The sequence below is a fragment of the Pelodiscus sinensis genome, chromosome 10 (assembly GCF_052426305.1).
Source record: "Pelodiscus sinensis isolate ZL-2025 chromosome 10, ASM5242630v1, whole genome shotgun sequence".
In the NCBI taxonomy this organism is placed as follows: domain Eukaryota; kingdom Metazoa; phylum Chordata; order Testudines; family Trionychidae; genus Pelodiscus; species Pelodiscus sinensis.
The window spans coordinates 54,418,369-54,442,170 of NC_143061.1; the positions used below are offsets into that span (position 1 = coordinate 54,418,369).

General features: G+C 49.0%; 1 protein-coding gene and 1 pseudogene across 3 annotated transcripts in view; both read left to right on the plus strand.

Moving 5' to 3' along the window:
* Positions 1 to 1,600: 1,600 nt before the first annotated feature.
* On the plus strand, positions 1,601 to 15,854 carry LOC102459144 (alpha-1,4-N-acetylglucosaminyltransferase-like; annotated as a pseudogene). The gene is made up of 4 exons (XR_016350383.1): positions 1,601 to 1,722; positions 2,158 to 2,337; positions 9,489 to 9,962; positions 12,859 to 15,854. The product of XR_016350383.1 is annotated as an alpha-1,4-N-acetylglucosaminyltransferase-like (transcript).
* Positions 1,622 to 23,802, plus strand: part of LOC102458804 (alpha-1,4-N-acetylglucosaminyltransferase-like) — a 39,417-nt gene continuing 17,236 nt past the window's right edge. Inside the window, exon 1 of one of the 2 annotated variants that reach the window (XM_075937251.2) lies at positions 1,622 to 1,722. The gene's annotated coding sequence lies outside the window, so the exon portion shown is untranslated. Of the gene's footprint in view, positions 1,723 to 2,349; positions 4,325 to 23,802 lie in introns of those variants that run through there. The other variant, XM_089780934.1, reaches the window with a different exon arrangement.

A 23,802-nucleotide genomic window follows, 5' to 3' on the forward strand; every position in this document is an offset into this window, starting at 1 on the left:
GAGTTCTTTTAGAACCCTTGGGTGAATGCCATCCGGTCCCGGTGATTTGTTAACGTTAAGTTTTTCTATTTGTTCCAAAACCTCCTCTAATGACACTTCAATCCAGGACAGTTCCTCAGATTATCTCCCACAGAGGACGGTGCAGGTTTGGGAATCTCCCCAACAGATTCAGCAGATTGTAACAGTAACACGTATACGTTACGTGACCTGTTCTGCAGAAAGCGTCCTTGAGCTGTGCACGTTCATAGCTGGAAAATGTTCCGAAAGCACGAGGGGATGACATGTGGTTTGAACTCTGGAGCCTTGAGCCCTAGTTCTTAAGTTATGGGAACAATTAAATAATTTTTCTTTATTCACTTTCTCCACCCCACTCATGATTTTATAAAACTATCATATCCCCCCCTTTGTCTCCTCTTTTCTAAGGTGAAAAGTCCCCGTCTTTTTAATTTCTCTTCATAGGGCACCGGTTCCAAAGCCCTCATAATTTTTGTTGCTCTTTTTTGAACTTTTTCCAATGCTAAGATACCATTGGTTTTTTTTAGATGAGGTGACCACATCTGTAAGCAGAATTCAAGATGTGGGTGCACCATAGAGTCATCCATGGGGAATAAGATGTTCTCTTATTCTCTATCCCTATTTTAATGATTCCTAGCATTCTGGTTGCTTTTTTGACTGCTGCTGCACGTTGAGTGGATGTTTTCAGAGAACTATCCACAGTAATCTCACTCTTGAGTGGTAACAGCTAATTTAGTTCCCATCAACTTGTACCTAGAGTTCATACTGTGTTTTCCAATGGGCATTACTTTGCATTTATCAGCATTAAAATTCACCTGCCATTTTGTTGCTCAGTCTCCTAGTTTTAAGTAATCGTTCGAAGCTCTTCACAGCCTGCTTTGCTCATCCATTAATTGACAAAGGGATTACAGTTAGGACAGACACTCCTGAGCGTTTTATACAGTGCGTAGCTCATAGGAGCAGGTGTTGACATGTTTCGAAGTGGTGTCAATTGCATCTGTGTGGTGCTTTTCCAACTCTGCAGGCAAATCCAGCCCAGGAAAGGTGCTTTCTTATTGTCACCTCTGACGCTAGCCGGCTTGCATTCGTCTGGAAATACGGTGGGATCTACGTGGACATCTCCATCAGGCGTCTTTTGCTGGAAAACTTCCTGACGGCCGAGGGTTCCTGCTTCGTTGGCAGTGTGATTTTGGGGTTTTCTCGCCATCACGGGTTCCTCTGGGATTGTACGGAGGATTTCGTTCCAAACTTCAGGAGAGACATTTGGGGCCACCAAGGGCCCAGCTTACTGACCAGGAGGCTCAAGGCCTTGTGCCCCGTCACCACTTTCCATACGGTGGAGGGTGGAAACTGCCAGGACGTTCCTAGTACCCCTGGGGCACAACGGCTCGCTACTTCCAGGTCTGGGAGAACAGGAGCGGCCCCCGAGGCGCGGGGGGGGGTCCCCTCGTGGCTGCGGAGGCCCCGGGCCCTGGGCACAGGGGGTTCCCCGCTCTACCCACCCCCCCCCCCCGCGAAATCCGGGCTCCCGCGGGCCGGGCGGGGAGAAAACCCCGCGCAGAGCCGCCGCCCCGCCCCCCCCCCGCGAAAACAAGCGGTTGCCATGGCCACGGGCCGGGCCTTGTTGCCTCGCAGCGGCAGGGATTGCGGAGCCGGCCAATGGGCTGCGGCTCGCGACGAGCCCTGTCCCGCGGACCCCGGCGAGCGGTGAGAGACGGGGGGGGATTCGCAGCGGACGTGTCCGGGCGCGTCCATGGCCTGGCGCGGGGGGGGCCCGGCTGCAGCCGTGGCTGGCGCGTCACGCCCGGCGCGGGGGAGGCTCCTGGGGAACCGCAGGGGGCGGGAGGGTGGAAGCGCCTCAGTCTTCCCCCAGCCGTGGGGGGTCCCTGCTCCCCCGCTTGGGCCTGGCTCTGACAGACCGGGCCTGGCTCGAGTGAGCCCCCCGCCCCGCCCGGCGGGCTCTGGGGAGCGGCTAACGGGCCGCGCCGCCCTGGCCTCGCCTCGCTCTCGGGGAGTCACGTGCCAGCCGAAGGCGCGCGGACAGCAGCGTTCCTGGGTTTGATAGGCTCCCCTTTGGGCGGGAACTGGCGCTCTCTCCCCTCCCCCACCCTCCAGGGGAATTACCTGCTCTGCCCCAACCAGGTGGGGCGATCACATGACTTCCTCAGCCCAACCGCTGCTCAGAGGGGCAGATAAAAGGGCTGTTTACAGGGGCTCGCCCAGACCCCTCTGATGGCTTCCACTGGCAGCCCGAACCCGGCTTCCCTGTTGCTCAGTGTACGGAGAGAGTGCGACGCCCCAACGCAAGATACCCCGCCGCAGGTAAGGTCTTTGCCAAAGGCGCAGCATGCGAGGGCAGAGCGAGTAACCTCCTGGAGGCAAGTTCTATGGGCTCGTGGTGCCCCGGCTCCAGCAATATTCAGAGCCGCGGGGCCCTGCTCCACCAATATTTGCAGTTGAGTCTTTCCCCCGGCCCGCCTAGAAAGTTCCGATGACCATTTTAGCCATAGGGGTTTCTTGCGCAAGAAATCCCTGCCGAGCATCCACGCAAGACGCCTTCTCTTACCACAGCGTACTGTAAATTTCCTTGCGCAAGAGCAGGCGGGCAGTGTGGCTGTACTTGCGCAAGATGCCGAGAGTGTAGACCTAGCCTTAGAGGGAACACTTCCCCCAGCCTCTCTGCCCCTGAGTTAATGTCACATACATTGGGTTAATGCAGGATAGTTGCACGAGTGGGGTTTGGTGGGGGCCAAACTAATCCCTGTTGGTAGGAGGATGGTGGGAAAAGCCCTTCGAGACGAGTGACGTGACACCTTTTACTTCTGGTCATGTGTCCATCTTGCCCCGAGCGTGTTACCTTCAGAGGCGTAGCTAACGGGGAGAGGGGGTCAGGATCAGGAGGCATTGCTAATGGGGGGGCAGGCGGTGTGGCTAACGGGGCCAGAGTGTGTGGCTAATGGGGCACCACCAAAAATTTTCCAAACCTGCTGCCCATGCCTGGAATGACCCCCGCCAGCAACACTAGAAATGAACTCATTACTTCACTGTTAGTTGGCGCAGAATCCAGCCTGCCCCCAGACTGGAGGGGCTGACAGCGTCTGTGGGCCCAAAAGGCAAGATGCAGGATGCTCCCAGAAGGGGCAAGGCCTCTGGGGGAACCAACACGCACATTAATTGGTTTGTCAGAGCCATCTCCCCCCCCGTCCCCATCTCCATCAGGCCTCTGCTCCACATCGGCCCTCCCAAGCCTTCCCTAAGGAAGAGCGGGCCTGCTTAGACAGCCCATTTGATGGATCAGGAAGCAGGTCCCGAGCCTTTTGACCCCAAATCCTTTCTGTGCCGTTGGTACCAGGAGATTCCAGTGAGAAGAGGGTGAGGAGTCCTGTTGGGGTGGAACACGCTGGTGTGGACTAAACGCCCCCTCTGGTGTGGTGTGAAGTGCCACGTCGACAGGCCCTTGTCTCTGAGCCCCAAGCTAGGCCTTGACCACTGGACCCTCCTTCCATCCCAGGGCACCAAGTCATGCCCTCCCCCGAGGGGAACAAACAGCAATCCATGGGTCTAGCTGCTGGCATTCCCAGGCTGTCGGGTACGAGGTCCGTGTCCCTCTCTTGCTGAGGGAGAACGTGTGTCCCAGACGCAGGCCGAAGGGAGGGCTGTGTATCTGTTTGCCTCCCTGAATCATTACCTGAGGGTAGTGGGGGAACAAGGCGTCCTGAGTACCACGGCCCATTGTTTTTAAGCTCCCAGATCACTTCGGTGCCTGTTTGAAAAAACAGCCTATCCAGAGGCCAAAGTCTAGGGCACTGATCAGCAGATGACATTGAAAGGAGACGTGCAGATAGAAGGACATGGGTTCCTCCTGAACTCTGGGCACCTCCAGACTCTCCTGTAGGCACACCCTGTAGATGCTGATTTTCCACGTCCTTGGCACAGATATTTTACACCTGGGCCCCCAAAAGGCAAAGTTCTGGGGCTATTTAGACCCACATAAGATGACATGTGCACTCCCCTTTTAGACAAACATCTGCCCACAGACAAGCTTAGTTCTGATTTCAATCTTTGGCTGCACCTTTTCTTAGGGGATTTAAGTACTGTTGACAAGACCTGGGTGAAATATTTTGTACAATTTTTGCAGGTAGATGGAGACTGAATTTCCACCAATAGGCCAGAACTTCCAGGGACCTCCCAGGAGAACTTTCATGCAGTTTAAGAACATAAGAGCAGGCATTCTAGGTCAGAGCATGTAGCCCGGAGCCCTGTTTTCCGACTGTCATGGGGTCTCCGCTCACACAGGACTGGTAGCCAGGTAGGCCTGTTACCTGCACAGCCTGCCCCTGATAGGAGATCTCGGGGGTAGCTATAGAATGAACCTTTCGGGTGGCCCTGCACTACCTGGAATCTTATGGGAAGAAATGAAGAGATGCCCTGGGCTGGGGGTGGGTGACACTGGGCAGTAGGGGAGGGTCTCTGGGCTTAGCTGTGTCAAAGACAGGGGAGACGATACCTGCCCCTCCCACGGGTAGCCATCTGGAGTGGAAGAGTCTGTGATGTGGCATCCAGCCGACACAAACGAGTGGGGGTATCCCACAGCCGGCACCTGGAGGAAGAGCCAGGGCGCAGAAAACAATGCTAGCAGGCTCATGGAAGGAGGAAATTTGCCTCGTAGAGGCATCTGCCCAGAAAGTGCGGTCACGCCCAGGATAGAGGGAGGAGCGTCTGGAGCGGATTAAACCAGAACCAGGAGCTGTAGGAAGCCGGACAGAGCAGGCAGTGAGGGTGTGGAGAGGAAAGAACAGAGCTGCTGGGTTGAACGTCCCCCCACCCAGCCCTGGGGAAGCGGCCCCAGCAGGGCAGTGAATGAGCAGAACCCTTGGGTCACTGTGGGAGGGAGAGATTGGACCAGCCGCGCCCTGGCAGGGGAGCGCTGTGGGACTGGGCTGGCGGGCAAGGAACAGAGGAGATTTGGTTCCGCAGTGGGTGAGGGGCTGCAGGGCAAAGCGAAAGAGAGGATGGGAGAAAGGGAGCGGCAGTGAAAAAACCGTGGAGGAGAGGGGGCCTGACGCGCTAAACCCCAGGCTGAGCGGCGGAAGGCATCAGACAAGAGGTGAGTGGAGCATCCTGGGACTCCGCCTTGGTGGTGCCAGGTGCGTTGGAAGGCAGGAGCAGAACAAAGCAACGCTGAGGGGTCCTATCATCCCATCCCATCTTGGGGCAGCCTGTGTGTCCCTGCGCCTCCGAGCACGGGGCTCCCCTCCGGACCCTCTTGGCCAACAGCCAGCAAGGAACCTGCTCTCCCGGAACCGACCTAATTCTTTTGTGAGCCCAGCTCTGCTTCTGGTCTGTGCACGTCCCCGGCAATGAACTCCACAGGCTGCCTGAATGGCAGGGGCGGGGGCGGGGAGGGGGCAGTTCCTCCCCTCTTTTTGTTTGAAACCTGCTGCCTATTCATTGCATTGGATGACCCCTGATTCTTACATTACATGAAGGATTAAACAACTTTTCTCTTATTCACTTTCTCCGAACAGTCATGAATTTTTCCCCCTCAATCATCTCCCCCTTTGGTCGTCCCATTTCTAAACTGATCAGTTTTTCATTTCTCATGCTGCAACTGTTCTGGACTCTTACTTGTTTTGTTGCCCTTTTCTGAACCTTTTCCCAATTATAAATTATCTTTTAATTTGTTTTTTGAGATGTGGCAAACCAGACAGCCTGCAGTATTCAACATGCAATCATATAATGAATTTATATTGTGCCTTTATAATATTTGATGTCTCATCTGTTGTTTTCCTAAGGCTTCCTAGCAATGTTTGCTTTTTAGACTGTTGCTTCATATTTAGTGGCTGTTTTCAGAGCACTATCCACAATGACTTTCTTGAGTACTAATAGATTATTTGAAGCATGCTTCAGCTACCCCAGACTAACACGGCTACATCTCTACCACTAATAGATTATTTAGATCTCAGCAGTTTTATTTGTGATTAGGATTGTGTGACAATGTGCATTTCTTCACACATCACCACTGAATTCCATTTGCCAATTTGTTCCCCAGTCACTCCATTTTGTGAATTCCCTTTGTAACATTTCTCAGTCAGCTTTGGACTGCATATTTTGATTAATTTTCTATTATCTAGAAACTCTGCCACATCAAAATTTGCAATGTTCTTCCAGGTTTCTTATGAATATGTTGACCACCATTGGTCTAAGTAGCAGTTCAAGTGGATCCTGATATTTTCTTCTCCCCACTCTGAAAACAGACCATTTATTCTTTCCTTTTGTTTCCTATCTTTTGACCAGGTACCAATCCATAAGAAGTCCTTCCCTTTTATCCCATAGCAGCTGACTGTGCTTAAGGGCCTTTGAGTGAGGGACCTTGTCAGAGGCTTTCTGAAAAATCTAAGTACTCTGTCACTACTTGATCATCCTGGTCCACATGGTGGTTGACCCCCTCAAAGAATTCTAATAGATTGGTGAGGTAGGATTTCCCTTTTAATAAGGCATGCTGACTCTTCCCCCAACATGTTATGTTCTTCTGTTTCTGATAATTGGTACTTGGCATTCTGATCTGAGTAATTAATAAGACATGTTACAAGATAAACTAATGTGGGTATATCTCCCAATTTAGCAGTAGAATGTACTCAGTTAATTCACGGGTTTAGTGAGTATTATAGATGGTTACTGCAGATTAGATATAGATATAGATGGACAAGAAAAGAATCAAGTTACTTGTGTTAATGCAGCTAATCAAGTCAGGGTAGAAGTGGCTCATTCACAGCAGTTGATGTGAAAGTCAAGGGGGGAAATTGCCTTTGTTGTGCGTTAACCAGTTAAGACCCTTACTCAGTCCTAGATTGATGGGCTTGAATTTGTAAAGGAACTCCAGCTCAGCTGTTTCCCATTGGTCCATTAATTCTTTGGTGCAGAAACAGTCAGGTTTGGCCAATATCCATGGCAGAGGGGCATTGCTGGCACTGGATGGCAGATAGCACATTAGAGGTGTGCTGGTGGATGAGCCCCTAATGATGTTACATATGGGGTTAGTCCTGCAACGGTGTCGCTTGTATAGTTATGTGGACAGAGGTGGCAATGGGGTATGTATCAGGGATAATGTGACATTACAGGACTTTTTATGTGACCATGCAGAATATGGTTGCACAATCTGTTGGCTAACCCCTGAAGTTCATACGAGTTAGTCTGTGACAGAAAAAAAACAACAAATAGTCTGGTAGCAATTTATAGACTAACATAATGTGTAGATGGTATCATGAGCTTTTGTGGGCACAGTCCACTTCCTCAGATGACTGGAATTATGAATTTGGGATGTGAACACTTGAAATAAATAGGAGAAGGGAGGGGGGAAGAAAGAGGGAGGGGTTTGGAAGCAAAGCATCAGTATCTGGAGAATGGGTACTTAAACCTAAGCAGATAAAAATCAAAGTCGATAGATAGATTCCCAGGTCAGGAAGGATACCACTCAGACCTGTTAGTACCTTCAGTGGTTGTTAAACTGGTAGGCTGCATCTAGACTGGCAAGTTTCTGCAAAAGCAGATGCTTTTACGGAAAAAACTTGCCAGCTGTCTACACTGGCTGCTTGAATTTGCACAAGAACACTGACGATCTAATGTAAGATTGTCAGAGTTCTTGCGCAAATACTATGCTACTCCCGTTCGGGGGGGGGAAAGCCCTCTTGCGCAAATATATTTGCGCAAGAGGGCCAGTATAGACAGCTAAAAAGTGTTTTGAGCAAAAAAGCCCCGATGACGAAAATGGCGATTGGGGCTTTCTTGCGCAAAACCACGTCTAGAATGGCACAGAGGCTTTTGCGCAAAAGCGTCCGTGCCAATCTAGACGCTCTTTTCCGCAAATGCTTTTAATAGAAAAACTTTTCAGTTAAAAGCATTTGCGGAAAATCATGCCAGTCTAGACATAGCCGTAATATCCCAACCAACCTTTATCATGATTGAGTCCATTAGCATGTGAATTGAGTTTGCAGATGAGCTGTAATTCCAAGGCTTCCCTGTGGATCTGGCTTGTAGAGCTGGTTTGTGACCATTGAAGGTGCCAACAGCTCTCTGAGTAGTATGCTTCCTGACATGGGAATCTATCTATTGACTTTGATTTTTATCTGCTTAGGTTTATGTACCTGTATTTCTCAGCCCTTTGCATCCCCGGGATGGGCTGGCTGCCTTCCTAACTGTGCCACGGAGCACTCGGCCAGGAGCCCTGTCCAGTCCGGCTCTTACGAAGCCCCGTGTCTAGTGGGAACCTGGTTCTCTGTGCTCCCCAGCAGCGGGAAAGCAGTGCTGCAGAAGTGTTGGCTGCCTGCGGTATCCTGCTTGGAGCAGCCTCACCCACCGGGGTGGGAGGAAGGACAGAGATGGTGGGGAGGAGGAAAGGGGGGATTTTTTTACAGCCAGCCCAGGAGACCTGGGAGCCGTACCAGGAGTCCCTGCTTGGCTGGAGCAGTTGCGAGCGTGTTCCTGTTGACTCCATCCAGGAGAAAGCCAGTTTTGTGTCTGCACCAGGGGTGTCCCCAGGCAGGGAAGGCTGGAGCAGGCATTCCTGCCTTTGGGCAGTAGAGTGGGGGAAGCAGGGCTGTCACTCGCTGCCAGGCTGGGGGAGGCTGGCAGCCTGCTAAGCAGTTTCAGAACTAGGCTCCACGTCCTGAAGGGCACAGTTGGGTCTGCAGCCAGCAAGAGTTTTGTCTGAGGGAAGTGGGGCTCACCCCAAGACAGGCCTCCTGCAACTCCCACACCCACCTCTGAGGTAAATCCACAGCCCCTCCCATCAACAGGCCAAGACAGCACTGGAGATGAGAGGGATACGCCTCTGGGCACCTCACTCTCTTCCGACTCTAGCCCTCTCACACCCACGGGCGCCTGGGTGCTGCTGGGTAGACAGCTGCTCTCTATTCAATAGGTTTAGTCTGTTCCTGCTGAAACCATGGGCACAGGAACCCTGCCTCTCTCGCTGGACACAGACACTTTCCCATCGCTACCCCAGTGCTGGTGAGAATTATGCAAATCTCCAGCCCCAGGACAAACCCAATCCCCACCCTTATACGAATCAATCCCAGTTAACACTCCTTTGCCCCCTTCGCAGGCTCAGACAATCTGACCCAACCTGCGTGTCTTTGCACATGTTACTGCAGTCTGCTGAGAAACAGAAATTGAAAGCCAAGACCTCGCAAGAAGCAAGAGCTGATAGTTAAGCTGGACAGACTAGCGCCATTCATTCATGTTTCATGGGGTTGCACATGTAAATGTGGCATGTTTGTGACGAGATGTAATTGTAACTGTTACTTTGAAATACACATTTTGTATTTTATTGATGATTTTTTAAAAATCGATAAAATCCAATTTAAATTAAAAAATCTGATTATTATTATTTTTTTTTTTTTTTTTATCCACCCTGGAAATAATCCAAAGTAATAACACCATTTAACATCATGTCTTGTTGTATTTTGTCCTAGCGACAATCAATGAATCACTGACACTGACTTTCTTTTTATGAAGAGTCCCCTGTCCAAGGAAGAATGTTGAAGGGGGTCAAAATAGGGCTCGGGATCACTTTTGTCTTTCTCCTGGTCCTTGTCTATAAACGTTCCCGGCTGCCTGGCTGCCTCTACTCATGTGAGCAGAGTCATGAGCCATTGCCGATGCAAGAGGATGACGTGAGCCAGAGCAGCGGCATCATCTTTGTGGAGACCACAGACCGTCTTGAGCCTCCTCCGTTGGTTTCATGTTCTATAGAATCTGCTGCCAAGGCCTATCCGAACAGACCAGTTCGTTTCTTCATGAAAGGGCTGAAAAATAACACCACGGTAGATTCAGTTTCCACTTCCACAGCCTTCGCTCTTCTGTCTGCCATGGAGAATGTCTTCCTTCTTCCTCTCCACATGGAAACTGTTTTCCAGGATACACCTCTGCTCCCATGGTATCATAAGGTGAGAGGAAATATTAAGGGGGAAATATATTTTTTAAACAAGGTAGAAGTGGAGGTAAATGAAGAGTTTACACACTTACTCAAGTTTTGAAGCTGTTGTCATTGTGCTACACCGAGTGTGGACCCCTTTTTCCATGAGACTTAGCCATGCATTAGTCAAAATATCAATTGAAATTGTTATGGACATTGCACAGTTCCTGAAGGCAGGAGTTAGGGCAAATGGATCATTCCCATCACAGTGCTGACAATCCTATTTTCTCCAAATGGTGAACCACACTCTTTTCCAAAAATGCAAGAGGTCGATATAAATTTTGTATTTGAAAAATGTCAGTGAGCATGAATGTAAAGTGAGGATTTATAGTTGGGAAAACGTGACTTTAGTGCTTGGTGAAGGTGTCTGACAATCACAGAAATGTCTGGGCACAAGGTTTAGAAGCAAGAGAAATTGAGAGGTCAGTTTGGGCAGCGAGTTCCTCTCAGAAGGCTAGTTTTGAGAGTTCACTCCCCTTTGAGTTCTTGTTTTGGACTGTTTGAAAACACCAATAGGTGACACAAATAGGTTTTAGGTGACAAATCTGAGGCGCTGTTCCAGATTGAGGTGTTATTAAAGGAGGTTTTTTGGAACAAACGGTTGAGTTAAACTGTAATAAGACACCAACAGCAGATGGCATTCACCCAAGAATTCTGAAGCAATTCAACTATGAAGTCTCATATTTACTAACTGTAGTGTCAGCCAGGTGGCCATGTTAGTCTGCATTTTTAAAAAAAACAAGGAGTCCTGTGGCACCTTAAAGATGCCCAAATTCATTTGGGCATAAGTTTTCATGGGGAAAGACGATGCATCTGACGAAGTGGGTCTTTGCCCACAAAAGCCTATGCCCAAGTCAATTTGTTCGGGTATGTCTATACGGACACCCCAGTTCTAACTAGAGTGGTTAATGTAGGCATTCAAACTTGCAAATGAAGCCCAGAGGAGTTTTAATTCGAACTACCTAGTCTGTGCCGCGTGTAGCTGCGGGCAGGTAGTTTGAACTACGGGGCATTTAAAAATGGCGGCGCCCGGGAACATGCAAATGAAGCCTGGGATATTTAAATCCCAGGCTTCATTTGCAAGTTCGAATGCCTACATTAGCCACTCTAGTTCGAACTACGGTGGAAGTGTAGACATACCCTTAGTATTTAAGGTGCCACGGGACTCATCACTGTACTTTGCAACCTATCCTTTAATTCAACTTCTGAAGGATAGCTAATGTGACACCAATTTTTAGAAAGGGCTCTAGAGATGGTCCTAGCAATTACAGGCTGATAAACCTGACTTCAGTACTCAGCTGTCTGGTGGAAATTATAGTGAAGGACAATATATCCAGCCATGTACATGAACATAATTTATTGGGGACGAGTAAACAGTTTTTCTAAGGGAAAATGCCTCACCAATCTACTAGAATACTTTGGGTGGGCTAACAGTCATGCGAACGAGGAGGATCCAGTGGATATAGTGTACTTAGATTTCCAGAAAGCCTTTGACAAAGTCCCTCACCAAAAGCTCTTATGCAAAGTTAGCGGCCATGGGATAAAAGGGAAGGTCTTCTCAAGGACTGGTAACTGATTAAAAGGGTGGTAATAGGTAGGAATAAGTGGCCATTTTCAGTGGCCATTTTCAGAAGAGAGAGGTAAATATTGGTGTCCGCCAAAAGTCTGTTCTGGGACCTATTCTATTCAAACAAGTCATAAATGAACTGGAAAATCAGGGCCAACAGTGAGGTGGCAAACTCTGCAGATAATACAACACTGCTCAAGATGGTTAAGCTCCAGGAAAACGGTGAAGAGCTCCAAAAGGTAAAGTAAAATGATGGGGACTAAATTAGCTCTTACCACTCAAGAACGAGATCTTGGGGTTATTGTGGATAGTCCTCTGACGTCTGCAAAATCTGCAGCGGCAGTCAAGAAACAAACAGAATCTTGGGATTCAATTGGAAAGTGATAGATAGAAAGACAGAAAATGCATAAATCCATGCTGTGCCCGCATCCTGAATATGGCAGGTGGTTGCCTCATATCACAATAGATATACTGGAATTGGAAAAACTTCAGAAAAGTGCAACAAAAATGAGAAGGGGTAGGGAACAGATTGTGCATGAGAAGAAATTGGGAATTCTCAGCTTTGGGAGGAGACCACTAAAGGGAGATATCACTGAGGTCAGTAACATTAAGTAACAGTAAGGAAGTGATATTTACTCCTTCTTATTACACCAGAAGAAGGGGTCACCAAACGAAAACAGGCAGCAGATTTAAACCAAAAAAAAAGTATTTCTTCACACAGGGCACCGTCAACCTGGATTTTTGGCCAGAGGATGTTATGAAGGCCAGGACTATGACAGAGTTCAAAAAGGAAGTAGATAAAATCATGGAAATTAAGTTCATCAATGGCTATTGGCCCATATGGGCAGGAATAGTGTCCCTACTTTGTCGGCCAGAAGCTTTAAATGGGTGGCAGGAGAGGGATCACTTGACGGTTCAGTGTTCTGTTCACTCCCCGTGGAGCACCTGGCATTAGTCACTCTCTGAAGACAGGATACTGGGCTAGATACGAGTGTTGCCCACTAAGGTCGTTTTTATGTTATGATTCAGATTCTCAGTATTTTATATTGGTTGGATTTTTCCAACCATTTGTGCCTTGGACACACTCCTACAATGACACTGAACAAAAGCTACATCTGTTCTTGCGTTTTTCCAGCACTGTCACACCCAAACAAGAAAAAGTCTATTAATTGAGGATGGGATTACAGTTAGGACAGACACAGCTGAGAGTTTTATACAGGACATAGCTAACAGAAGCAGGTATTGAGATGTTTTAAGGTGGTGTCAATTGCATCTGTGTGGTCCTTTTCCAACTCTGCAGGTAAATCCAGCCCAGGAAAGATACTGGCTGCATGTCAGTGCTGACAGTATCAGGCTTGCACTCATCTGGAAAAACGGTGGGATCTACATGGATACTGATGTCATCTCCATCAGGCCTATTTCACTGGAAAACTTCCTTACAGCTGAGGATGTCCGGTTCGCTGGCAATGCAATTTTTGGCTTTTCTCACCATCACAAGTTCATCTGGGATTGCATGGAGGATTTTGTTCAAAACTACAGAGGAGACATTTGGGGCCACCAAGGGCCCAGGTTACTGACCAGGAGGCTCAAGGCGTTGTGCCCTGTAACCAGTTTCCGTAACATGGAAGATATAAACTGTCAGAACATTTCCTACTTACATCCTCAGCGTTACTACCCCATCCCCTGTGGAGAATGGAATCGGTACTTCCAGGTCTGGGAGAAAAGCCCCGACTTCAACAACTCCTTTTCTCTGCATGTGTGGAACTTCATGAACCGGGAACACAAGCGTGTGGTTGCAGGAAGTAACACCTTAATGGAAAATCTCTTCAAAACATACTGTCCTATCACGTACAGGGCCCTTATTCAAGGCCCAGAAGGCAGTGGTCCGTAGGTAACAAAACAAGACTGAATGACGGCATCTAGCAAAACAAGGTGACTCTTCCAGCCCTCATGGTCCTGGTCCTAAAATAAATTGTTCACTACACAGATTTCGTCTGAGTCAGTGACTCAGCCTTTTTTCTGTCTGCAGGTGACTTTGTAGGACAGAACCTCTCAGAATTCACCTCTTCTCCCCAGATTCCCGAGGGCCTAGTGAATTTAGTAGGAAAGCAAGGGTGTAAATACCATTGGGGATGACTTGATAAGTATGTCTTGTCCTTTAGGGAATGTTTCCCATAGCACCTAAGTGATCTAGGAGACTGAGTCCTATTGTGAAAAGTCACGTTGGCTTTGGGTTTCAAAGCTCCATTGAAAATCAGGCCTTTGGTGCCTACAGATGCCCGTAACTGCTTTTGAAAATGACAGTGGTCATCCGTGCTCCCTTGAGGTGCCTTAATGCCTTTCAGAATCGGTCCCTTTACATATGTTTGGAAATTTTACCCAGTCACTTGCTGAGAGTGTCTATAGCACCTTGTGTGATGAGCCTGAGTCTTTGCCCTATTACTGTAATATTGATGTTGTTGAGTAACTGTGAATACAATACAACAGATAGTCTGGTAGCACTTGAAATACTAATGAAACATGCAGATGGTATCCTGAGCTTTCTTAGGCACCGCCCAGGACTAAAATAAGTAGGAGAGAAGTGGGGGAAAGGTGGGGGGAGGAGAAGAAGCAGTAGGTATAAAAATGACAAGGAGAAAGCTGAGCTGGAATGTAACTGTAAAAACGCATGGTCTGTAGCGGGGGGGAGGGGCCTGTCCTGTTCATTCCAGACGAAGAGCCACACTAGCAGTGGAGACAACATGAACAGCCGGGGCAACGTTGTTGAGCCGCACTGGGGGGAAAATAGGTGCTGGTTCTGCATGTTTTTTGCCAACAACTTTTCTCCTGGTCTTCGTGGCCCTGCATTTTGGGGGGGGGGGGGGTGTGCTCTACAACTTTGCCCCGGCTCTTCACACTGTGTCCACTGCTATTGTGGCTCACAAAAAAAGCACTGGGAAGGGGTGAGAGGTTCAATCTCTGGGAGGGAATTTGGGTGCGGGAGGAAGTAGAGAAGAGGATGCTGGCTCAGAGAGGGGGCTCCAGGCTGGAGAGTTTTGGGGTTGGGGAGTGTTGGGGTGCTGAGCAAGCCACAGGCTTGTGGGTGTGGGGCTGCAGGAGTTTGGGCTGGGGTCGTGAGGGGCTCAGGGCAGAGAGGCTGGGAATATGATACGCTCAGGACACAGATTTGTGATGTGTGGATGGTGCAGGAGTGTGGTGGCAGAAGACTGGGGATGTGGGGGTGCAGGAGTTTGGGGATGTGAGAGGCTCAGGACAGGGGGTTCCAGTGTATGACAGGCTCAGGTTAGGAGTCTGCGGGGTGCAGGAGTGTTATGATGCTGTGGCCAGAAGGGGTCTTGGCCCCAATTGGGGGCTTGTTGGCCAGGCTTGATTTTTAAAAAAACGTTATTTCAAACACAAAATGTTTCAGCGTTGTCTTTATTTATGGGAGGGGCGGGGAACCTGTTTTCAGTCAGGAGTCACTGACCCACAGAAAAGTCAGTTGGGGTTACACACGTGAGATCCAATAACAAAAACCCCTCCCAAATCCCCTAAGCCTCACTAATGTGGTCCTAATTGTGTTGGTGGGGGCAGCAGACAGGGTGCTGGTGCTGGGGCAGGGTACTCACGGGAGGGAGGTCTGGCCAGGGGAAAGGACAGAGACAGCTGGGGCCAGTACCCAGGTCTCAGGAAGCACACGGGCTGCTCTTCCCCTCCCCTAAACAGCTGGTGTGCTTCCTAAAATGCCTGGTCTGTTGCTCCGTCAGGGACTTCCTTCCCCCTTGCTGCGTGTGTCAGTGTCAGTCCCAGGACTGCATGCCAGCTCCAACTTCTCAGGAAGTCCCAGGATTCCTACTCCCTTCCTCCTTCCCTCCCCTCCCCCCCTTCACAGGCAGGCAGCAGGGAGAAAAGTCTCCAAGGGTGAGACAGACCTGGCATTTAAGGAAGCACGCCAGCTGTTTAGTGGAGGGGAAGAACAGCCTACTCTAACCCAGTCCCCCTCCCCTTCTCCGAAGCCAGACACCCCCCCCCCCACTACCCAATCTCCCTCTCTTCCCTTTCCCCAAAGCCAAGCACACTCCCCCAACCCAATCCTCCTACTCCTCCCCTTCCCCAAAGCCAGGCACATCCCCGCCAACCCAATCCCCTTCCCTCCCGCTCTAACCTAATTCTTGGGTCCCGGAGCCACCACCGCTGCTATAGCCATCTGTCTCTCTCCAGGCGCTGAGGAACATGCGGAGAGTGGCCGGCCTTGAGCATAAGCTGGCCGGGACACCATGCACAACCCAATCCCCTGTCCCTTCCCTTCCCTTTCCTTCCTCAGAGCCAGATATCTTCCCCTCTCCCCCGCTGTAAACCAATCCTCCTCTTCTCCCCCCCCACATTATGCTCGGGAGCCAGAGCCACTGCGCTGCATCCGAGATGCTATGTGCACCGCCCCTGCTTCCCGATATCTCTCTCCTTCTCCAGTGCCAGGCATCTCTCTTCCCCCCCCCCCCCCCCACGCAACATTATGCCCGTGTCCCGAAGCCCCTGCAGGATATGACACTGTGCACTGGGGACAGTGAGCAGAATGGTGTGGGCCGTGAGCACGCATGCAACTCATAGTGGCACAGCCGTGAGAATGGCTGACCTAAACGGATCTGGGTTCCATCCCGGTTCTGTCGGGAGCCACAATCTTCTTTGCAACTACATGCGGGTCGGGAGCCTGGGGGGTTGGCCACCCCTGGTCTATAAGCACCTAAAGACTGGATAGTCAGAAGAGGCAGATAAAAACCATTAGTCAATTAGAGAGGAAGAGTACTAACAGCAGATACCATACAGACAAAGAACCATTGGCACCTTCATTGTTTGGTAGGTTGATAATGCCCCACCCATCCAGTATCTTTATTTAATCCATTAGCATGAGGATCAACCTTGTGAATGAATTGTAGTTCCGGTCCTTCCCTGTGTATTTTGCTTGCGGAATTGGTCTGTAACACAACAGCCACTTGAAGATCTATTAATGCAGTGGTCACCAACCAGTAGATTGGGACCTACTGGTAGAGCTTGGAGCCTCTGACAGGTGATCTTGACTGGTTTGGCCAAGAGGCCACCAAGTGCTGACACTTCAGCTGGCCCTCCCACCACTGCCTGCACCTAGAACCCCCTCCTACATCACAACTGCCTGCCCCAACGTCAGATCAGAGCCCCTCTCACGCTCCAAATCCCTTAATCCAAGACCAGAGCCAGCACCTCAACTCACTGCCCCTGCCTGGTGAAAGAGAGGGAGGATGGGGAGGGAGGGAGACTGGAGTGAGCAGGGGAGGGGTCTTGGAGAAGGGTCACAAAGGAGGCAGGGCAAAGGTATTTGCGTTTGAGGTAGATCTTGGATTGCACTTAAATTTAAAAAAGTGATCTCATGCTTAAAAAGGTTGGAGACCACTGTATTAATGAATGCCCAGGAAGATTGAAGTGCTCCCCAACAGGTTTTTGTATGTTCCCTTTAGGGATATCTGATTTGTGCCCATTAATTCTTTCCCGTAGGGATTATCCAGTTTGTTCAATATATATTGCAGTGGGGCATTGCTGGCATAGATCACATTCCTGGATGTTGGAAAAAGGCAAATGTAGTGCCCATCTTTAAAAAGGGAAGGAGGACAATCCAGTGAACTACAGAACAGTCAGTCTCACCCCAGTCCTCATTTTTTGAAGAGTACAGGATCTTTGTTTTTGAAAGATCCCGGTCTAAACAGCTGTTTTTCTTTCAAAACGCCTCTTTTCAGAAAAACCATAGCTGCCATTATGCAAATGAAACACGGGAAATTTAAATCCTGGCTTCATTTGCTATTTCGAACTGTCTAATTTACATCCCTTTTTTGAGAAAAGGGATATAGTCTAGACACAGTGGCTGTGTCTAGACTGGCCACTTTTTCTGGAAAAGCAGCTGCTTTTCCGGAAAAACTTGCCAGCTGTCTACACTGGCTGCTTGAATTTCCAGAAAAGCACTGATGATCTCATGTAAGATCGTCAGTGATTTTTCGGAAATACTATGCTGCTCCCGTTCGGGCAAAAGGGCCAGTGTAGACACCACAGTACTGTTTTCCGCAAAAAAGCCATGATTACGAAAATGGCGATCGGGGCTTTTTTGCGGAAAAGCGCGTCTAGATTGGCCATGGATGCTTTTCCGGAAAAAGTGCTTTTCCGGAAAAGCGTCCTGCCAAACTAGATGCGCTTTTCCGAAAATGCTTTTAACGGAAAACTTTTCCGTTAAAAGCATTTCCGGAAAATCATGCCAGTGTAGATGTAGCCAGCCAGTATGACCTGGATGAGGGAATGGATTGCACCCTCAGCAAGTTTGCAGATGACACTAATCTAGGTGGAGAGGTAGATATGCTTGAGGTCAGGAATAGAGTCCAGAGAGAACTAGACGGATTAGAGGATTGGGCCACAAAATATATGATAAGGATCAACAAGGAAAAATGTAGAGTCCTGCACTTGGGACGGAAGAATCCCAAGCATTGTTACAGGCTGGGGACCAACCGGCTAAGTAGCAGTTCTGCACAAAAGGACCTGGGGATTACAGTGGATGAGAAGCTGGAGATGAGTCAACAGTGTGCCCTTGTAGCCAAGAAGGCTAATGACATATCAGGTTGCATTAGGAGGAGCATTGCCAGCAGATCGAGAGAAGTGATTATTCCCCTTTATTCAGCTCTGGTGAGGCCACATCTGGAGTATTGTGTCCTGGGTCCCCCACTATAGAAAGGATGTGGCCTCATTGGAGAGGGTCCAGCAGAGGGGTGACCAGAATGATTAGGGGGCTGGAGTGCGTGACCTATGAGGAGAGACTGAGGGATCTGGGTTTGTTTTGTCTGCAGAAGAGAAGAGTGAGGGGGGATTTGATAGCAGCCTTCAACTTCCTGAAGGGAGGTTCCAAAGAGGATGGAGAGAGGCTGTTCACAGTAGTGACGGATGACAGAACAAGGAACAATGGTCTCGAGTTACAGTGAGTGAGGTCTAGGTTGTATATTAAGAAAAACTAGGAGGTGATGAAGTACTGAAATGGATTACTTAGGGAGGTGGTGGAATCTCCATCCCTAGAGGTTTTCAAGTTTCAGCTTGTGAAAGCCCTACCTGGGTTTAATTAATTGGGATTGGTCCTGCCTTGGGCAGGGGGCTGGACTTGATGACCTCCTGAGGTCTCTTCCACCTCTATGACTCTATGGGTAGGTCTACACTAGCCCCCTAGTTTGAACTAGGGTGGCTAATGTAGGCATTCGAACTTGCAAATGAAGCCCGGGATTTAAATATCCCAGGCTTCATTTGCATGTTCCCGGGCGGGCGCCATTTTTAAATCCCCTTAGTTCGAACTGACAGCCCGTGGCTACATGCGGCAGTCAGAAGTTAATCCGAACTAAGTCTTTAGTTCGGATTAACTGTTATACCTCATTGCAGGGGATTTAAAAATGACGCCCGCCCGGGAATATGCAAATGAAGCCCAGGATATTTAAATCCCGGCTTCGTTTGCAAGTTCGAATGCCTACATTAACCACCCTAGTTCAAACTAGGGGGCTAGTGTAGACATACCCTATGTTTATGATGTAGCTGTCTAGAATGGTTACAGGAGAGAATTTGTTTCAATTTGGAAGGTTGTGTGCAAGCGAGAATTGGCCTTTCCCCCAAGGCTTCTGAGAGGGAGGGATCATTTTCCAAGATAGGTTGTAGATTGTGGATAATGCGACTAAAGTAGACTTTGCTCGACAAAACTATACCTGCGTCTACACTACCGCCAAGTTCTGTTGACATAAGAGAGAACTCAGCAGTTTTGTTGACGGCAGTAAACCTCATTCTACGGGAGATAATGCCTTTTGTCAACAGAGTTCTGACAACAGAAGGCGTTATTGCATCTGCACTGTCCTTTCCGTTTACACTCTCATGTCGACAAAGAGGCTTGCTTTTTCGACAGAACTGGATGTAGTCTAGATGCTCTTTGTCGACAGAAGCTTTGTCGACAGTATGGGTATGTCTAGACTACATGGCTCTGTCGACGGAGCCATGTAGATTTGTTTATTGGCCAAAGGGAAATGAAGTGGGGATTTAAATAATCGCCACTTCATTTAAATTTAAATGGCTGCTGCGCTGAGCCGACAAAGAGCTGATCCGCTGTATGTCGGCTCAGCGCGCTAGTCTGGACGCTCCGCGGTCGACATCAAAACCCTTTGTCGACCGCCCCGGTAAACCTCATCCCACGAGGAATAACAGGGCGGTCGACAAAGGGCTTTGACGTCGACCGTGGAGTGTCTAGACTAGCGCGCCGAGCTGACAAACAGCTGATCAGCTGTTTGCCAGCTCAGCGCAGCAGCCATTTAAATGAAGCGGCGATTATTTAAATCGCCGCTTCATTTCCCTTTGGCTACAACCCTAATCTACATGGCTCCGTTGATGGAGCCATGTAGTCTAGACACAACCTATCTGTCGACAAAGCCTCTGTTGACAAAAGCCTGTAGTCTAGACGTAGCCTAGGTGATGACAAGTGGAATTCTGTTGTTTTCTCTTTTGGGTCTGTCTTGAAGGAGTTCATGTCTGGGTACTTTTTTGGCTCCGTCAATCTGTTTTTTTTACTCAGTATGGAGTGGTGGAAATTTGTCCATTACTTACACTACAGAACAATTAAATAATGGACAAATTTCTACCAGTCTATGCCAGAACCCTACCGACCTCTACACTTACCTTCATGCCTCCAGCTTCCATCCCAGACACATTTCTCAATCTACTGTATACAGCAAAGCCCTAAGATACAACCAGATTTCCTCCGATCCCACAGACAGAGACAAACAGATTGTTTGTTTTCCTTCTCCTTTGCTTCAGCTCTGCACAGTGGGTGCAGGCAGGCATCTGCTCCAGCCCTAGAGAACTTGCCATCCCTGACATGCAGCAGAAAGGGGCAGCTCCCGCTGTCATGAAGCAGCCCCTTTTTGTGTCCCGGGAGGCCACTCCAGCCTGTCCACGAGGGATGGGGTCCCGCATCCCCAACCACTTCGACCCATATAAATCGGTTACCTTTCATAGCAGGGTAGCTTCTTTGACTGCCAGACACAGCCCTGTGTACAGGGCAGCAGCTGCACCCGGGATTCCCTAGGTCTTGCCAGACTACGGAGGTTGCCGGACCAGAGAGTCCTAGACCAGGGAGGTTCAGCCTGTATGTTGATCTAGATCCTTCTGCTAACACTTTAGGGCCACCACAATGTCAGGCTCTGCCTAACGTAGTGAATACAAGCAGAGAGAGGGTAAGTTTAGAAGATAGGATACACAAGTTAAAAATCACTTAGGAAAGTTAGATGTCAGCAAGTCACCAGGTCCTGATGAAATGCATCCCAGGATACTCAAGGAGCTGATAGAGGAGGTATCTGAGCCTTTAGCTATGATCTTTGAAAAATCATGGCAGACAGGGGAGATTCCAGAAGACTGGAAAAGGGCAAATATTGTGCCCATCTATAAAAAGGGGAATAAGAACAACCCAGGAAACTACAGACCGGTCAGTTTAACGTCTGTCCCAGGGAAGCTAATGGAGCAGGTAATTAAGGAAATCATATGCAAACACTTGGAAGGTAATAAAGTGATAGGGAATAGCCAGCATGGGTTTGTGAAGAACAAGTCATGCCAAACTAATCTGATAGCTTTCTTTGATAGGATAACGAGCCTTGTGGATAAGGGAGAAGCGGTGGATGTCATATACCTAGACTTTAGTAAGGCATTTGATATGGTCTCGCATGATATTCTTATTGATAAACTAGGCAAATATAACTTAGATAGGGCCACGATAAGGTGGGTGCATAATTGGTTGGATAACCGTAGTCAGAGAGTTGTTGTTAATGGTGCTAAATCCTGCAGGAAAGGGATAACAAGTGGAGTTCCTCAAGGGTCTGTTTTGGGACCCGTACTGTTCAATATCTTCATCAATGATGTAGATATTGGGATAGAGAGTACGCTTATTAAGTTTGCAGATGATACCAAACTGGGTGGGGTTGCAACTTCTTTGGAGGATATGGACATAATTCAAAATGACCTTAGCAAGTTAGAGAAATGGTCAGAGGTAAACAGGATGAAGTTTAATAAAGAGAAATGCAAAGTGCTCCACTTAGGAAGGAACAATCAGTTCCATACATACAAGATGGGAAGCGACTGTCTAGGAAGGAGCATGGCGGAAAGGGATCTGGGGTCATAGTGGACCACAAGTTGAATATGAGTCAACAGTGTGATGCTGTTGCAAAAAAAGCAAATATGATTCTAGGTTGTATCAACAGGTGTGTTGTAAGCAAAACTCGTGAAGTCATTCTGCCGCTCTACTCTGCACTAGTTAGGCCTCAGCTGGAGAACTGTGTCCAGTTCTGGGCGCCACATTTCAAGAAAGATGTGGAGAAATTGGAAAGGGTACAGAGAAGAGCGACAAGAATGATTAAAGGTTTAGAGAACATGACCTATGAAGCCAGGCTTCATGAACTGGGCTTGTTTAGTTTGGAAAAAAGAAGATGATAGCGGTTTTCAAATATCTAAAAGGGTGTCACAAGGAGGAAGGAGAAAATTTGTTCCTCTTGGTTTCTGAGGACAGGACAAGGAGTAATGGGCTTAAAGTGCAGCAAGGGAGGTTTAGATTGGACATTAGGAAAAAATTCCTAACTGTCAGGGTGGTCAAATATTGGAATAAATTGCCAAGGGAGGTGGTGGAATCTCCCTCTCTGGAGATATTTAAGAACAGGTTAGATAGACATCTGTCAGGGATGGTGTAGACAGAGCTTGGTCCTGCCTTGAGGGTGGGGGGCTGGACTCGATGACCTCTCGAGGTCCCTTCCAGTCCTATGATTCTATGATAACTCTCAGCGAAGCCCAGATTGACACCCGGAAAGTTCAACAGGCAATTGGCTGTACGAGCCCGGCCCATGAATTGGATAGGGAAGGGAATGTCACTGGCACATTATTGATTTGTTTGTCTTTGTTACGTCCCTGCTGGAAAAGCCGGGCCAGTCACACTCTCAGCCAGCCCCGTCCACACGAGGACAAAATGGGGCAACAGAGTCCAGCCCTCTCTGGTTCTCTGCCCAGGACGGCGGCACATGGGCTGGTGCCAGTGAAAGTGTTACAAAGAAAAAATACAAGTAGCGAGAGGCAGGTTAATCAGTTTGTCAGAGCCCCACTCCTCCCCCAAGCAGGCCAGTGCTCCGCGTTGGCCCTTCCAATTCTTCCCTAAGGATGAGCGGCCCCTTAGACGGTCTGGTTGCTGATCAGGAAGCAGGCCCAGAACCAGTTTAAACTCAGCTTAGTGACCCCAAAACCCTTCCTGTGCCTTCAGGTGCTGGGAGACTCCAGTGTGAAGCAGGGTGGGGAGAACCCCCGAGGGGCTGGGGTCTCTGCTGGTCTTACAACTGAATGACTCTCCCCTTACCCCTCACATGCACTGATATTAGCACCTGGAGGGCTCTGCTTCCCGCCCCAAGCCGACAACAAAAGCAGAAACTCCGTCCAATCAGGTTTGACCAGGATCTTGCAAGAAATTGCCCCGTTACAGTGTTTTTACAGCTCTGAATTGTGTATTATCGGCCTGCGCTAGCTCTGGAAACCCAGCGTGTGCAGGCAAAGAGCCAACAACCTCCCCCTGGTTGTTTCTCTCTCAACCGTGGGGCCACTATATCTAGGGTTGGCAGATGGTTGAAAAAAAATACCGAACTCCCCCTCCCCCCCAAAAAAACACCAGGAAAAAATTCTGTTGAAGGGAAAAAAAAGGGTGGGAGGGGAGACTAAAGTTGCTGAGGAAAAAAAAATCCAAGACTTACTAAGCAAAACATATGTATATATATATATAAATAGCATTAAAACAGCTTGTCCCTTTGAAGAATGAGTGCAGGGATAGGAACAGGGGAGCAGTTGAGCACTAAAACATAGGGGAAGCATTGCTTCCCCTAGGCCATTTGGCCAGCAGCCATTTTGTGCTGGCAGCCTTGGCGAACCAGGTAATCATGGAGGCTGGGGGTGTTGGGAGCCAGGAGAGAGTCTGAGGGGGGGAGGCCAGGTGCTGATTGTTTGGAGGGTTGCCAGGTTCCTGGCATTTTCGCCTCCTGGCTGGGAAAAAATTCAGAGTACCAAACTGTGACGTAGTGGGGGTACTTGCTGGGCTGTTGTGACCCCTGCTGTCTGGAGCAAGACCCAGCAGGGAAAACCTCACTAGGCCAAGGTAATGCCAAACTTGTTGAACCAGTGGCCAGACACCCCCCATGGAGAGGAACAAAGGAAG